The 12,906-nt window shown below is 35.3% G+C and overlaps 1 non-coding gene across 1 annotated transcript; it reads left to right on the top strand.

Moving 5' to 3' along the window:
- The first annotated feature begins 10,015 nt into the window (after positions 1-10,015).
- Positions 10,016-10,115, top strand: Mir242 (microRNA mir-242). Its single transcript, NR_036387.1, has one exon. It is a non-coding gene; the product is annotated as a microRNA mir-242 (primary transcript).
- Positions 10,116-12,906: the final 2,791 nt, after the last annotated feature.

Here is a 12,906-nt window from a genome sequence, read left to right as displayed (position 1 = left end):
AATCATCGAGGTAACTATTTCGAAAGAAAAAATATCAAGGTCTTTTAATTAAGATGTAGGTATGGTATTCGTTTTTTATCTGTGTATTCTCGTAAAAACAGTGAATTTAACTTTAAAAGCAAGAAAATGAATAGCAAGATAATAATAATTGGATAAAAAGATGAATGGAATGTATGAATAAAAACACTTTTATTCTAATGTAGTCTAATGTAATCTAATTATTCTAATTCATCGGAGCAAATTGAAACTCCCCCAACTATAAACCTTTAAGAGCACCTGACATACGAATGCAGCTGAAACTTTTAAATTGTGCCGTTTTGTTCTGCCGATAAACATTATTGACCCAAAACAAGGCCAAACCAAAATGAAAGCTGCCAAAAAGAAAAATCATTAATAATTGTTGTTTACAGTGTACAAATTAACATAATCTCCTGTCACTTGTTATTTCCGTTTTTCAAACCACATATTATTGAGCCATGGAGATAATTATATGTGTCTTACGATGCTGGAACTGTCACTCATCGTACTAAGCATCTTACCTATAGCCCCATGGCGTTATTGATGTTTGTGACGGATCACAAGGAGAGGCCTCTTAAAGCCCCCATTATAGGATCGATCTTTCACCCCTGGTATTCAGCCCTAATTAATTGATTGCCTTTATTTGCCGTCAAGTTGAGCCCACCTCTTAAACACCTGACGAAATCTTTACAGTCCGTTTCACTGCTGACAATTTTGTGGTTTCCGTCTTCCGTACTTTCTAACGACAATGGGAAGCAAAGTCTGTTTACAATGGAGCACCCGCCATTGGTAAAATTTAGAAGGTAAGGGGGTATGGTCCAAAGGCAATTCAGATGTACAATTTCAAGAAAGGGCACTTTTGGAGGGCACTTCTGTTGATTTGCTCCCCTTTCAAAGATCGTATCATGACTAACTCATGTACAACAATTTCGACAAATATAAAGCGACCTTCCATATTATACACGAATATCCAAATATCCTAACTTTAAAGATTGCAGCCAACATCAAATTCTGTAAAACTTTGCAGGAATTATGAATATGTCATGTATGTCCTATCTGTGAAATTTAAACGTTAGCAGTGTCCTAATTTTCAAATTATGCAAGGAAAGTTTCACCCGTTTACTTGCTAGACTTCACTGCCAGACACTATTAAGTGCATGACTGACTGTTTTTTCTTCTTTGGTAATAACATACCGATACATAAAATGAGCTGTAAAGGGTACATGAGCATTTGTCTACATCAATAACCCACTTCTTTTATTGATGGCCAAAATTAAACGGATTGAATCTTTGCGCATAAAACGTATACCATTCGGTACAATGGTCTGAAAATTATTTTCCCACTTAAAGACATTTCCAAGCCCCCCCCCCCTTTTTTTTTTAAAGGGTAGTTCTAAATTAGTATTATCTTTCAAATGCTGTTGGAAAATAACGCTTTCATTTTTAGGCCTGCAAATGGGACATAGTACCTTTAAAACAGAGAGATTGAATAACGTGTTTTGAATACATTTCTCTTCTTCAAAATTGAAACAACTTACGCCATGGAACTACATCAAAATTGAGGCGGTAAAACCACGCTGTACAAGCAGGCAACAGTTCAAACCATACACCTGTTCGTCGCTAGACAAAGTGCCGCCATAACAAAACTAAATAGAGAATGATTCAGTACACTATATAGAGCCTATATTGTGCCTGTCATATTCTAATCGCACAACACACCGGTCCCCTTCTTCACAGATACCCAAGCTAAGAAAATCGATATCATTTTGTCAATTCTTGTAGAAAATAAATATTAGTGACACTGACAGACATGTACGTCTTTAAGAGTCATTAGAACTAGTTATCTAGGAATTATCACTATACACAACGTCACCAACACTAAAACTGCTTCAAGTCCATGGTTCCTGTTGCTATGCTAAGTACAAAAGTTGTTGAGTTTGAGTTTATGTTACAAAAATAGATCTGATAATATTCATTACAACTTTTAAGTGTAGAATACAAGAATGGAAGTTTTGAATAGAACTAGTTTTTAAATCATAACTTTAACGTATATTTTTATTATAATATAATGTTAGTAAATTATTTAGTTTTTGTCTGTGCAGGTCTCTTTTTTAACATCACATTATAATGATCTATATTCACATTTCAATGCCTTTTACATCGTTAGTTAAACTTTCATTTACTTGTATTATTCAAACAAAAAACAAAGAATCAAAACAACACAGAAATGTTAGAATTTTTTGATAAGGTGAATATTTTGATGATAGGCATATTTACAGAAAATATATAAGCTACAGCTGTACATCCACCAGTCGAACATTAACATCATTAATTTGGATGAAAATACGAGAATCGAGAATGAGGTGGGTGCGAAATTGGTTTTGTGTTTGCCTTATCACACTTCCTTCTTATCAGTATTATATAAACTTGCATCTTTCTATATATTTTAATGTAACAATATGATATTTGTAATATAATTTATATATCATTATATAGCTACAAAATATATATAATTTATCTATATATCTATCTAATTATCTAATTTATCTATCTATTAGTCTATATAATTTATCTTTCTATCTATCTCATCTATCTAGCTATTTATTTATCTATTAATATATCTATCTAATCTATCTACCTAACTAATCAGTATAGCTATCCATCTTATCTATATCAATCTATTTAATGTATCTATCTATCTATCTATCTAACTTATCTTTCTATCTAAATATATCTATAATATCTATCTATATAATCTATCTAATCTATCTATATATCTATATTTCTATCTAACCTATCTATCTATTTTAATCCATATATCCAATGTAACCTACAATATATATCTATCTATAAATCAATCTATCTAATCTATGTATCTATGTAATCTATATTATCTATCTAATGTTGGTACATTAATGTTTATCCTATTGTACGTAATTTCTGTATTATCTCTAGACTCCGTTTTTTCTTCTTCTTGATTTCTCTTATCTAATTTGTATATGTTTGCCGCATTATAAGAACAAAAACATTAAATGTATTAATAGAAGCAGAATGAAATCTCACTTTCCGCATTTTGTATCAAATACATGTACCAATAGCTTTTCCAAACGAATAACATTTGAAATGTTAAGCGGATCTTAATATACAAACATATCTATCAAGCTAATTCATAATAAAGTTTACACGAAGCTTACGCTTTTTTGTATGCCTAATACATGAGCTAAAATAAAATAAGTTCAATTCTGAATAGCAATTATCACAACGCAATAATTTAACATAATAAAGAAAACCTCAAACATGAGCTGAAAAAATCTGGGTAATTTATTTTTAGACAGTTAGAGAGACTGAAATAGAAGTGGCATTAAATATAACGGGATTTGGACAATAAAAACATGTGCAAATAGACGAAGGAAATTGCGGTGTTCTGAGAAATGAAGAGAATGAGCCTTCATTGTCTATAACATTGTGCCATCCCTGACAACGCGTTATCTGGAGGCGAGCAGATAGACGTAACAACCAACACCATTCATTACAATGAGAGTGAGAGAGAGAGAGAGAGAGAGAGAGAGAGAGAGAGAGAGAGAGAGAGAAGGAAAAAAAAGCGCCAAATCTCACCGTGGAAGGGGACATACGCTAAAGGGTTCTATCGTAAAGATCTGACCACTGACACTTGGCAAACATTGGCTGGAGGGGACTGGTCATTGGTCGGACATCAGCCAATATTAATGGACAATGCATTGGTGAGTTAGAATGAAGCCAGAGGTGGATATCTGAAGTGCTCTCTTCTTCTTTCCGTCGTCGAATCGCCGAACAATAGAAACGGGTAAAGATGCTACCGTGCCCAACTTTGTAAAGAGTTTTCTATTATCAGTCATTGTTTGCTTGGGACGAGGTGTAAATGGACGGGACTTTGGGAGGGCTGGCATAAAAGAGCGCGAGACGGGGCAACAGGTAACACTTTCCTAGTCTGGTACCGTCTGCAGAATGGCACATGACATGGCATGCAGGAATGTAAGATCGTCGAGTAGCATTCAGCGAAATGTCATCATTGAAGTTACCTACGTATGAAACACTTGATTTAAGAGGCCAAATGTCTTCAGAATGTTATCATAAAGAGTGACCGAGGAAGCAGTTTCGGAGGAGAGGGATAGAAGACACTCTGTTTCACCAGGTAAGACACTTTCCAGGACTCAAAGCGTTTTAGTGTAAATAGCCTATAGCCAACATGATTTCTATTCACTTTTATATTTTATAAATTATTTGCTGCTCATATATTACGTTTAGTAAACCATAGTGTAATTTGAACGGCTGACATCGCTTTTAAGACAGTAACATAGTTAGCTGCATGTGCATTTCTTTAAAATTAAGATTATTGTTACTTAGTAAATAAATAAATTGTACTTGGTTGCGGTTTTTTTTTTCTATCTCTATTAATTAAATTCGTAAATAACGATTTATGTGTATCTCAGACATCGTTTTGTTGTAACGACTGTGGCGTTTAAGTCGCAAAACTAATCATGTGTCTTTTAATAATACAGTCTATCCGTGCATTACGAACAATGTGCCAAACACAAAGTTTTAGAGAATGTGTCACCTCACCCTTCGGTAGGCACTACCTAGAACGCACCATTGTGTACTCTTGTAGATGACATTTTGGTTACCACTTTTTTAAAACTCACATAAAAGAAGTAATTACCGGGCATGAACGTCCAATTCTTCAACTGCGGAAGCTGCTTAAAGATTCTAAAAGGCCCTTGTCATGATTGGTTATCAACGGGACCGTTTAGCTAGCCATCGAACAAAACCGATCCGTGCAATCGATAATTTTTTTTTACAGGGAATGTCGTCTGTCGGCACGAGGTGTGAACAAGTTTGGCGGTAGAAGCTGTTCACTTTAATCAGTAGCTTCACACTTCCAAACAATAACTGATCAAATTGATTAAAGAAGAAAACGTAGAGATAATGTTAAGCCTATACGATATTGTTATGCCTCTGTAATACTCATCCCCATAAAACAGAAACTATAATTGCCTAACCATATCTTATTCGCAATACCACTCTTCTCTGTTCAAGCCAAATTGTTGTTTAGTTAACAGCATCTTAAAACAATAACTGCTCACTACGATTCTAAAAGTTCTTGTCGGAGACATAGTATTCGGTTTTCACTTACCAAGCTATCAGAATGTAATTTTGTGTCTCCTCCCCATTTCTATTAAAAAGCTCAAACTATTATTGTCTATCACATTTTCCATTCATCTCCCACTTCTATTTATTAAAGTCAAATCCTTTTATCTCTTTCATCACCATTCATTACAAATTTTACGATGTACTGTCCCTAAAGTTCTTTTCTCTCCATCTTATTTTATTGAACGATAGCGCTTGTTCATAATGGCCGCTACATAGCCCAGTGTTTGTTCCATTTTCTTCGATAACGCCTCTTGTGATGTCTTTCTTGAACAAAGAGAACATTCGTTTCCTCACTTAATCGATGCTCAGTGACATAACAAAAGAATCAATGAAGATTATGGAATAATCAAACGTTTTCTTTATCGCAGGAAGCCGTTCATTTTCAAACTGAAAGTGTTATTGTGCATCTACTTGCATAGTATGCCGGCTACAGTCGTGTCCACAAAGTCATTTTCCTGTCACCTCTGAGAGACATTTTGACACCCGTATGGACAGTGAAATATTGCCTGTATGGATACGGCGAGGTCATAGATGCACATTTTTTAAAAATTTTTTTTTTTTTTTTTTTTTAAAGAGGACAGTCTTTTTTAAACAATGATTTGTTTGAAACAAAACTTTTATGAATTCTGAGTGCCGTGTTTAGACGATGAACCTTTCCGAGTATAGACATGGTCCTTGCAATATAGATCATAATGTGTATATGCACTTGTATCATAAGCTTCTGCAATCTACGCCATAGTATACATGCTTCCCATTGAATCACCCGTGTTCACAAAACAATACTCATTAGACATTTGCATCCATTAATGAACAAAACATGCTTGAATGCATATGCTGACGACCACATAATATTTCATTAAAACTGGATTTAGTATTGCGTGAACTTAAAAGCTTTGTTTTCATTACATGCAGATGACGCACGTAACTTTCCTAACCACAACCCTACCTAATTAATTTGCTTTTACATATTAATTGCATCGTAAAAATGATCAGTTTTTAATTAAAACCGTGAACCTCTTATTATACTGAGGTCGTGTAATGAAGAGAGAACTCATTGCAAACAGAGTGTGGACATTGCGAGAAAGCAATGGCGAGTTTGCGTTATTTATTCAATTACGCAACCGCGTTCCGGCTGCATTATGCATCGCGACCAGAGAGAAGAAAATAAAGAGGGGTTACATGTTCTCTCTTCAGATGCACCCCCTTTAAGCTTAACAGACGTCTTAATGGGTCTTCTTATAAGTGGCGTAGGATATTAGAAAGGGCACGTAGAGGTTACAAATTGATTCGCATACACATCTTCTTTTGTGTCGGCTAATTTTAAGAGACAACCTAGCTACCTGGGATAGGACGATGCAATAGAACTTGTTCAGAAACCAATTCGGTTACAGCAGTAGATGTAAAACGAATATATGAATATTTTATTGAGAGAAGACAAAACGATTGTGTGACTCACTAAAGCAAAGCACACTTACATAATCATGCGGTATACCGCTGAACTTACACTTTGCTGTATTCAATGTTAAGTTTTCAATTTGTCAAGATAATCATGATTAACTCTCATTTGTAATTACTATCTTGCAAAAATGACGGATTAAGCCTAAAAGCTGATGAATTCTAGCTATTCACCAAAGCTTGTATATGGCATATCAATAAATACCCCCCCCCCCCTCTTTCCCGTTTAAATCTTGAAATAAATCGCCTATGTGTATAACGGTGCACTTATGAATTAGCTATAAATTGTCAAATACAGACAGTGCACGTTTCTGTTACAAACGGAGAACAGTCACCGGTACTGCAATATCAAAGAGATATTAGTATCATTGGAAACACCATAACTGTTTATCCTCGCCTCCATTTGACATTTACTTTCTCATGATTTCCTTCTTAATGCGATGCCAGTTTCCCCGCCAAAAAATATGTTGCTCAAAACTTGTTGTACACAACAGCAGCAAGTCAAACAAAATGCCTCAACGCAATATCGATCACGGGCAGATAACAAGCAAACTTTTTGAAATTCCTTTCCCTTTTGAGAAAACTCCTCTTTAAACTCTTGAGAATGAAGATGAGGCAATGTGAACAAACAGTTCTTTAGTCTAGTGATTATCTCGAGCATGGGGCATAGAGAGGATTTGGATGGAGGGGGAGGGAGGGGGGGGGGGGGGGGGGGGGGGGGGGGGGGAGGGGTGGGGGAATACAATACTGGTATGGATCGAAGTGAAGGGATATAGTTTGAAGAGGGGGGCTATTGTATTAAAAGAATGAGTTTCCTCCTTTGTGAATGCTTTCAAAATGCGTGTGAAGTAAACACCTTGGGATAATAAAAAGAGAACCTGGGTGCTCTTTATGGAACAGCCGTTTAAATCGACTAATAAGCTAGCACAATCTATTTAAAGGAAATTTGCAATCATTACGGACATTTGAAGATAACGACAATTCAATTTTACAAGGTCGTTTCATGAAGTGAGCAATAATGGTGCGACTACCGTTTTCAAATAGACAAGTAAAAAAGCACGATGTGTTACATGCTTGTCAAAATGACTGCAAGAAAAAAAAAACGATTTAAATATTTTGTTCTGCGATGCTTTGTGTTCCAGTGCGGCTTCTCAACTTGGTGTTATTACACCACCGCATTTCCACTGAATCGAGATGTATGGGATAAAGGCGGGGAAATCATACAACTGATACAAGTATCATGATGACCGACCATGTAAAATCCCTTTGCTTTTTCAGTTTGTGGAATGACCAGAAAATTAGTGTCCCTAGCTCGTTCAATAATGCTCTAACGTACTTTGCACTCAGTGAAGCAAACAAAACGGGTTTAGTAGCATGTTGTCCTCTATACGAGCAAAACAAGAAATATCTACATTTTAAAAAGAAAGTTTGAAAACTGAAATTCGAGTACCAAATTCCTTGAAAGACACAATCGGGCGTTGACGAAGGATGACAGTTCATCTAACAGTTTTGGGGGAGTTTTGGGGATATCATTGCTTTAGACAGGCCAACTCGATAACGGACTCTTTTGACAATTTACGAAGTAACACCTACAGTCTAGTTCTGATGACGTCAGGGCGTCGTCTTATAAAGAGTTGATATCAATCGCAACTATGTACATAAGAGAAAGGAGACTTCAATCTTGCGATTGATTGAAGGACTTGCGATTGATTTGGATCAATTGCAACTTTTTATAAGACGGGGCTCAGATCTATATCATGTGTATAAGATGTGGTCATCCTAAGGCAATAGGGACTTTTACAAAATTTTGCGTGGACTGATACGTGTAACGTCCATTCAAGGCAGTACATTAAAAGGACGTCGATCGTAGCAATCCACGTTGTCGTTGTGCAAATCTAAAAGTCCCTAATGTAGACATTGCGACTACTCCTTTGTATAATGAGCAATGTTACCTTTTTAGAATTATTGTTGGTACCTCATTCACACCGCCAAACCGATTCCACACCGACTTCAAACCGAATGGCTTCTTGTCATTGCTGGGGGGTGTTTCACAAAGATCCTAAGTAGAACTTAACTCTAAGTTGGACTTAAAAATTATGGACAGCCATTGGAGTCTTAAAATGAAATATATTCAAAAGCAGAAATTCAAGTATTTTATACTTTTTTTTATAAATTCCAAATACAGAACATGAAATCTCCTTGATGATAGAAAATATGAATGATTTGAATCAACATTTTATGCCTTTCAAAATAACTTTTACAAAATATTTTCAAAGATGCTAACGGCTTTCCATAATTTTTAAGTCCAACTTAGAGATAAGTTCAACTTAGAATCTTTGTGAAACACCCCCCTGGTAATGTAATTGTCTGATCGGTCCGTTTGTCGGTCTTCGTTGGTCTGACTGGGATAATAAGGGGCTATCAGCGCAAGTCTACGTCAATCCGTCGATTACGAAATTCAAGCAAATGAAATGTCTCCTTTCTAAAAAGGTATCATTAAATTTCGTAATTATATGCGTACATACTTCCAAATCTATCATGCCGTTTTGGTTCTAATATGCATCATCATCATTATCTTCATTGAGGTTGATCGGGTCCATTGAATTCATTTTGCTTCTCTGATCGGCAAATATCTATTTTCTAATTGTATGTTCCTCTGATTTTTCGTAATGCATGTACCCTGTTCATTTGAAATATTTTGGCATCAAAATGAACAATTAGAAGCTGTGTCGAAGTTGTTATATACCACCTTTCTGTTTGTTAAAACTGCATCATTCCAAGATGGTGGTCGGGGGTTCATATCCCAACATTTTAGTAGGAAGAGAAAAGTTTGATTAACTCGACTGGTGCATGGACGATATAACTTGACAAATTACTTATACTGAAGGCCGGATTGAAGGTTTTCTTATTGATTTGGGGCTCATGAAAAGAGTAGAAATGTGTCGATCTGTTTGCATAACGACCCTCATTCAGGGGGCGGTATGTTTTAGGTGTTCCAATTCTCACTTGTCACTAGAAGCCCCTCTTTTACTAGTAAACTAACTTTGTTCATAAACTGTATTCCTTTAGACTGGGGGTCGCCATAGATTATTATGCATGTACACACAACTCTTCAACCATTATAGGAATCAATTGATATAACTTGAGAATTCCAGAACTAGTCGCTTATGTATCATATTTTGATCGGATTTAGAGATACCATTGCAAATAACCACCAATGATGATCAGATCAGTCATTTTTACTTAATAAAAATTAAAAAGTTTATTAGTTTTATTCAAACAGAGTAGCTTTGTGAGTAATTAAAAGTGTTTCCAGAGGCCTAGCTGCACAAGATGGTTCACTCCTGCTGATATATGTAACACCATGTCGGGCATTGCGTAGGCGTTGTGCACAGTGTTCTTTAAATTACAATTGTGCATCTCATCCACGTAAATCACGGCACTGGTCACTAATCATCGCTGGACCTTAGTCATCCCCGACATCATTGACATCGTTCTACATCATGCATTATCACAGCACCGGTCACTAAGCATCGCTGGACCTTGCTCATCCAGGACATCACCATTGACATCGTTCTACATCCAATCACAGCAATGGTCACTAATCATCGCTGGACCATGGTCATCCCGGAGATTATCATTGACATCGTTCTACATCCACGTAAATCACGGCACTGGTCACTTATCATGCCTGGACCGTGGTCATCATCATTGACATTATTCCCCATGTGGTGTATGGACATGACCTTTGGTCCAACTGCAGAGGTGTCCTTATATATGTCATGGCTGATGTAATAGTGGACTATAATTTGAGTGACTAATACATGTATTATCTGGGGTTCTAGGATCTGGGATTCCTGAAGATAGTGGAGGATTGGTAATGATTACTTAATCTATTCATTCAAGTTTTTGGAATATCATCATTACATGTACAACAATCATTGGCATCAACATGCCATTAAAGAGACATGATCAGAATTATTTGTAGGACTCCTAATGATAGGAGTACTAAAAATGTACATTGAGCACAGAGTGTGTGAGGTTACTATCTGGAAGTTTAAAAGAGGACTTGATATTCACATCAACCATCTTGGTGTTGTTCTTGAGAATGCGGTTTGTGCATCTTATGAAATTAATCCATTTTGATCACCATTGAATCAACATAAAAAAAACTTCAACACTACTAGCATCATCTCAAAGCCGGCAACATAAAAGTCCCTAGAAATATTGATGAACAAATCTTCCTCACTTATTTGGCAAATGAAGCTGAAAATGATAGTAACTAATAACATAATTAGCAAGTGTCCACAGTTTTTTGACCAAATTTCAAGAAGATTTAATAACAAGGTGCAACTCACATGAAAGTTTGTGTGAAATGTGCCTGAGTACTTTTGTTGGTTTTGAGAAATCAATTTGAAATCAACCAAAACAATCACTCAATCAAAAGCCTGAATCATGAATAATTTTGGGCCAGGAATTTAATAGATGTTGTGTTATCAAGACAACAAAAGCAATAAATATAACAGCACTGATTTTAAAATGCAGAAAAATATCATGCCATTTTCATATCCATCGGTAAGTATGTATGTACACTTTTGACCTCACCATCCTAGAGCATGTTGTTAATCATCAGAATGTTTTATGTACATATCTTCAAACCAGCTTACAAAATATTTCATTTTAATAGAGACCACCTGATCCTCGGACAAACAATTTAGACTCCTCCTAACCTAATGCCAGATAACATTTTACGACATTACTAAGAATGTCACAATTCTATTATTTATTCAGAAAAGTCCAGTTTTTAAAGAGGTCAACTCTGAACAATTATTGTTTAGACAGAACAAGAATTCAAAATTAGTATTTGTTTACACTATGCATTTAGGTACGGTACTGATTGACAAAAAAAGAATTAATTGTAGATTTGATCAATTAAAGAGAACATGCCTCATACACATTTCAAAATCTTAATACCGCAATAACTGGCAGCAAGGCAAATGACGTTACATCTAAAAAAAATGATTAAATTGCACAGATCCTTTCAATCAATCAATTACCATATTATTTTAAGAATGAAAACACATTTAATGACAGAATATAACATTAAAAGAATATGGCGGTTAAAAATATAAGTAAAATGGAGGTGCGACTTTTATGATCTGCAATTTTTGAATAGGTTTTTGTTGATTATAAAGCTGTAATTGATGATGAAGAGACTTGAAATAAACTAGAAACTTGAAACAAAACAAAACATGTAAGTACAACAGGATAATCACAGCTGCCACAGTCCTTTAGTACTTTATCTCTGGAAGCAAACACCATGCACTATTAATAGACATCTACTGGTATACCTGAATTAAGCTAATACTTTTCAATACTTATCATTGGTGGGTTATGTCCATTAGATATTTTATATCTTGATTTAAAAAAAGACAGAAGACTTTTGATAAAGTAGGAAGTGCAATCAGCCTAAATGATCCCATTGCCTACTGGAACTGGGTTGTCTTTGTATTAAAGGGAAAGTCCACCCCCAAAATAAGTTTGTTTCGATAGAGGCAGAATAATAAGAAAATCAGGTGAGTGAAAGTTTGAGCAAATTCTGAATGAAAATAAGAAAGTTATGAATTATTGAAGTTGTGATCAATCAAATACAAATTGGCAACTCTGTGACTTATTATACGAGCTCTCCTTCATTTGCTTTGTGCATAATATTCCATCAAATCATGTTTTCTTCGTTATTGATGACGGAATATATATTTGTTCCTTGCAGGGGGAGTATAGAAACATATTTGCAATTATTATATTTAGGGTGCATGTATGGTTGAAATTTTTCTTGAGGGAAAATGAAAATTTTAGATTTTTTTAGTACTGAGCAAATGGAAGTTGAGCTCGCATGATACGTCATAGAGTTGCCAATTTGTGTTTGATTGATCACAACTTCAAAAATCCTAACTTCCTTATTTTTAATCGGAATTTGCTCAAACTTTCACTGACTTGTTTCTCTCATTTTTCTACTCCTATTAAAACTAACTTAATTTCAGGGTGGACTTCCCCTTTAAGCCTATGTGAATTGGAGAATTCAGTAGCCAATGGCTAAACATAGAGAGAAGCCAAATAAACACATCTATGAATTGAAAGGGTAGGTTAATATTAAAAAAACAATCGTCTTAACGGTTAAAAACTTGCATTTCAAATCATTTTTATTTTCAATTTGATTATGTTAGAAAATGCTATAATTACAGGTAC

This window comes from Strongylocentrotus purpuratus, unplaced genomic scaffold (genome assembly GCF_000002235.5).
Source record: "Strongylocentrotus purpuratus isolate Spur 01 unplaced genomic scaffold, Spur_5.0 spur5_contig_858, whole genome shotgun sequence".
In the NCBI taxonomy this organism is placed as follows: Eukaryota; Metazoa; Echinodermata; class Echinoidea; order Camarodonta; family Strongylocentrotidae; genus Strongylocentrotus; species Strongylocentrotus purpuratus.
Note: the sequence above shows the minus strand (reverse complement) of the source record. Positions and strands in the feature narration are given on the sequence as shown.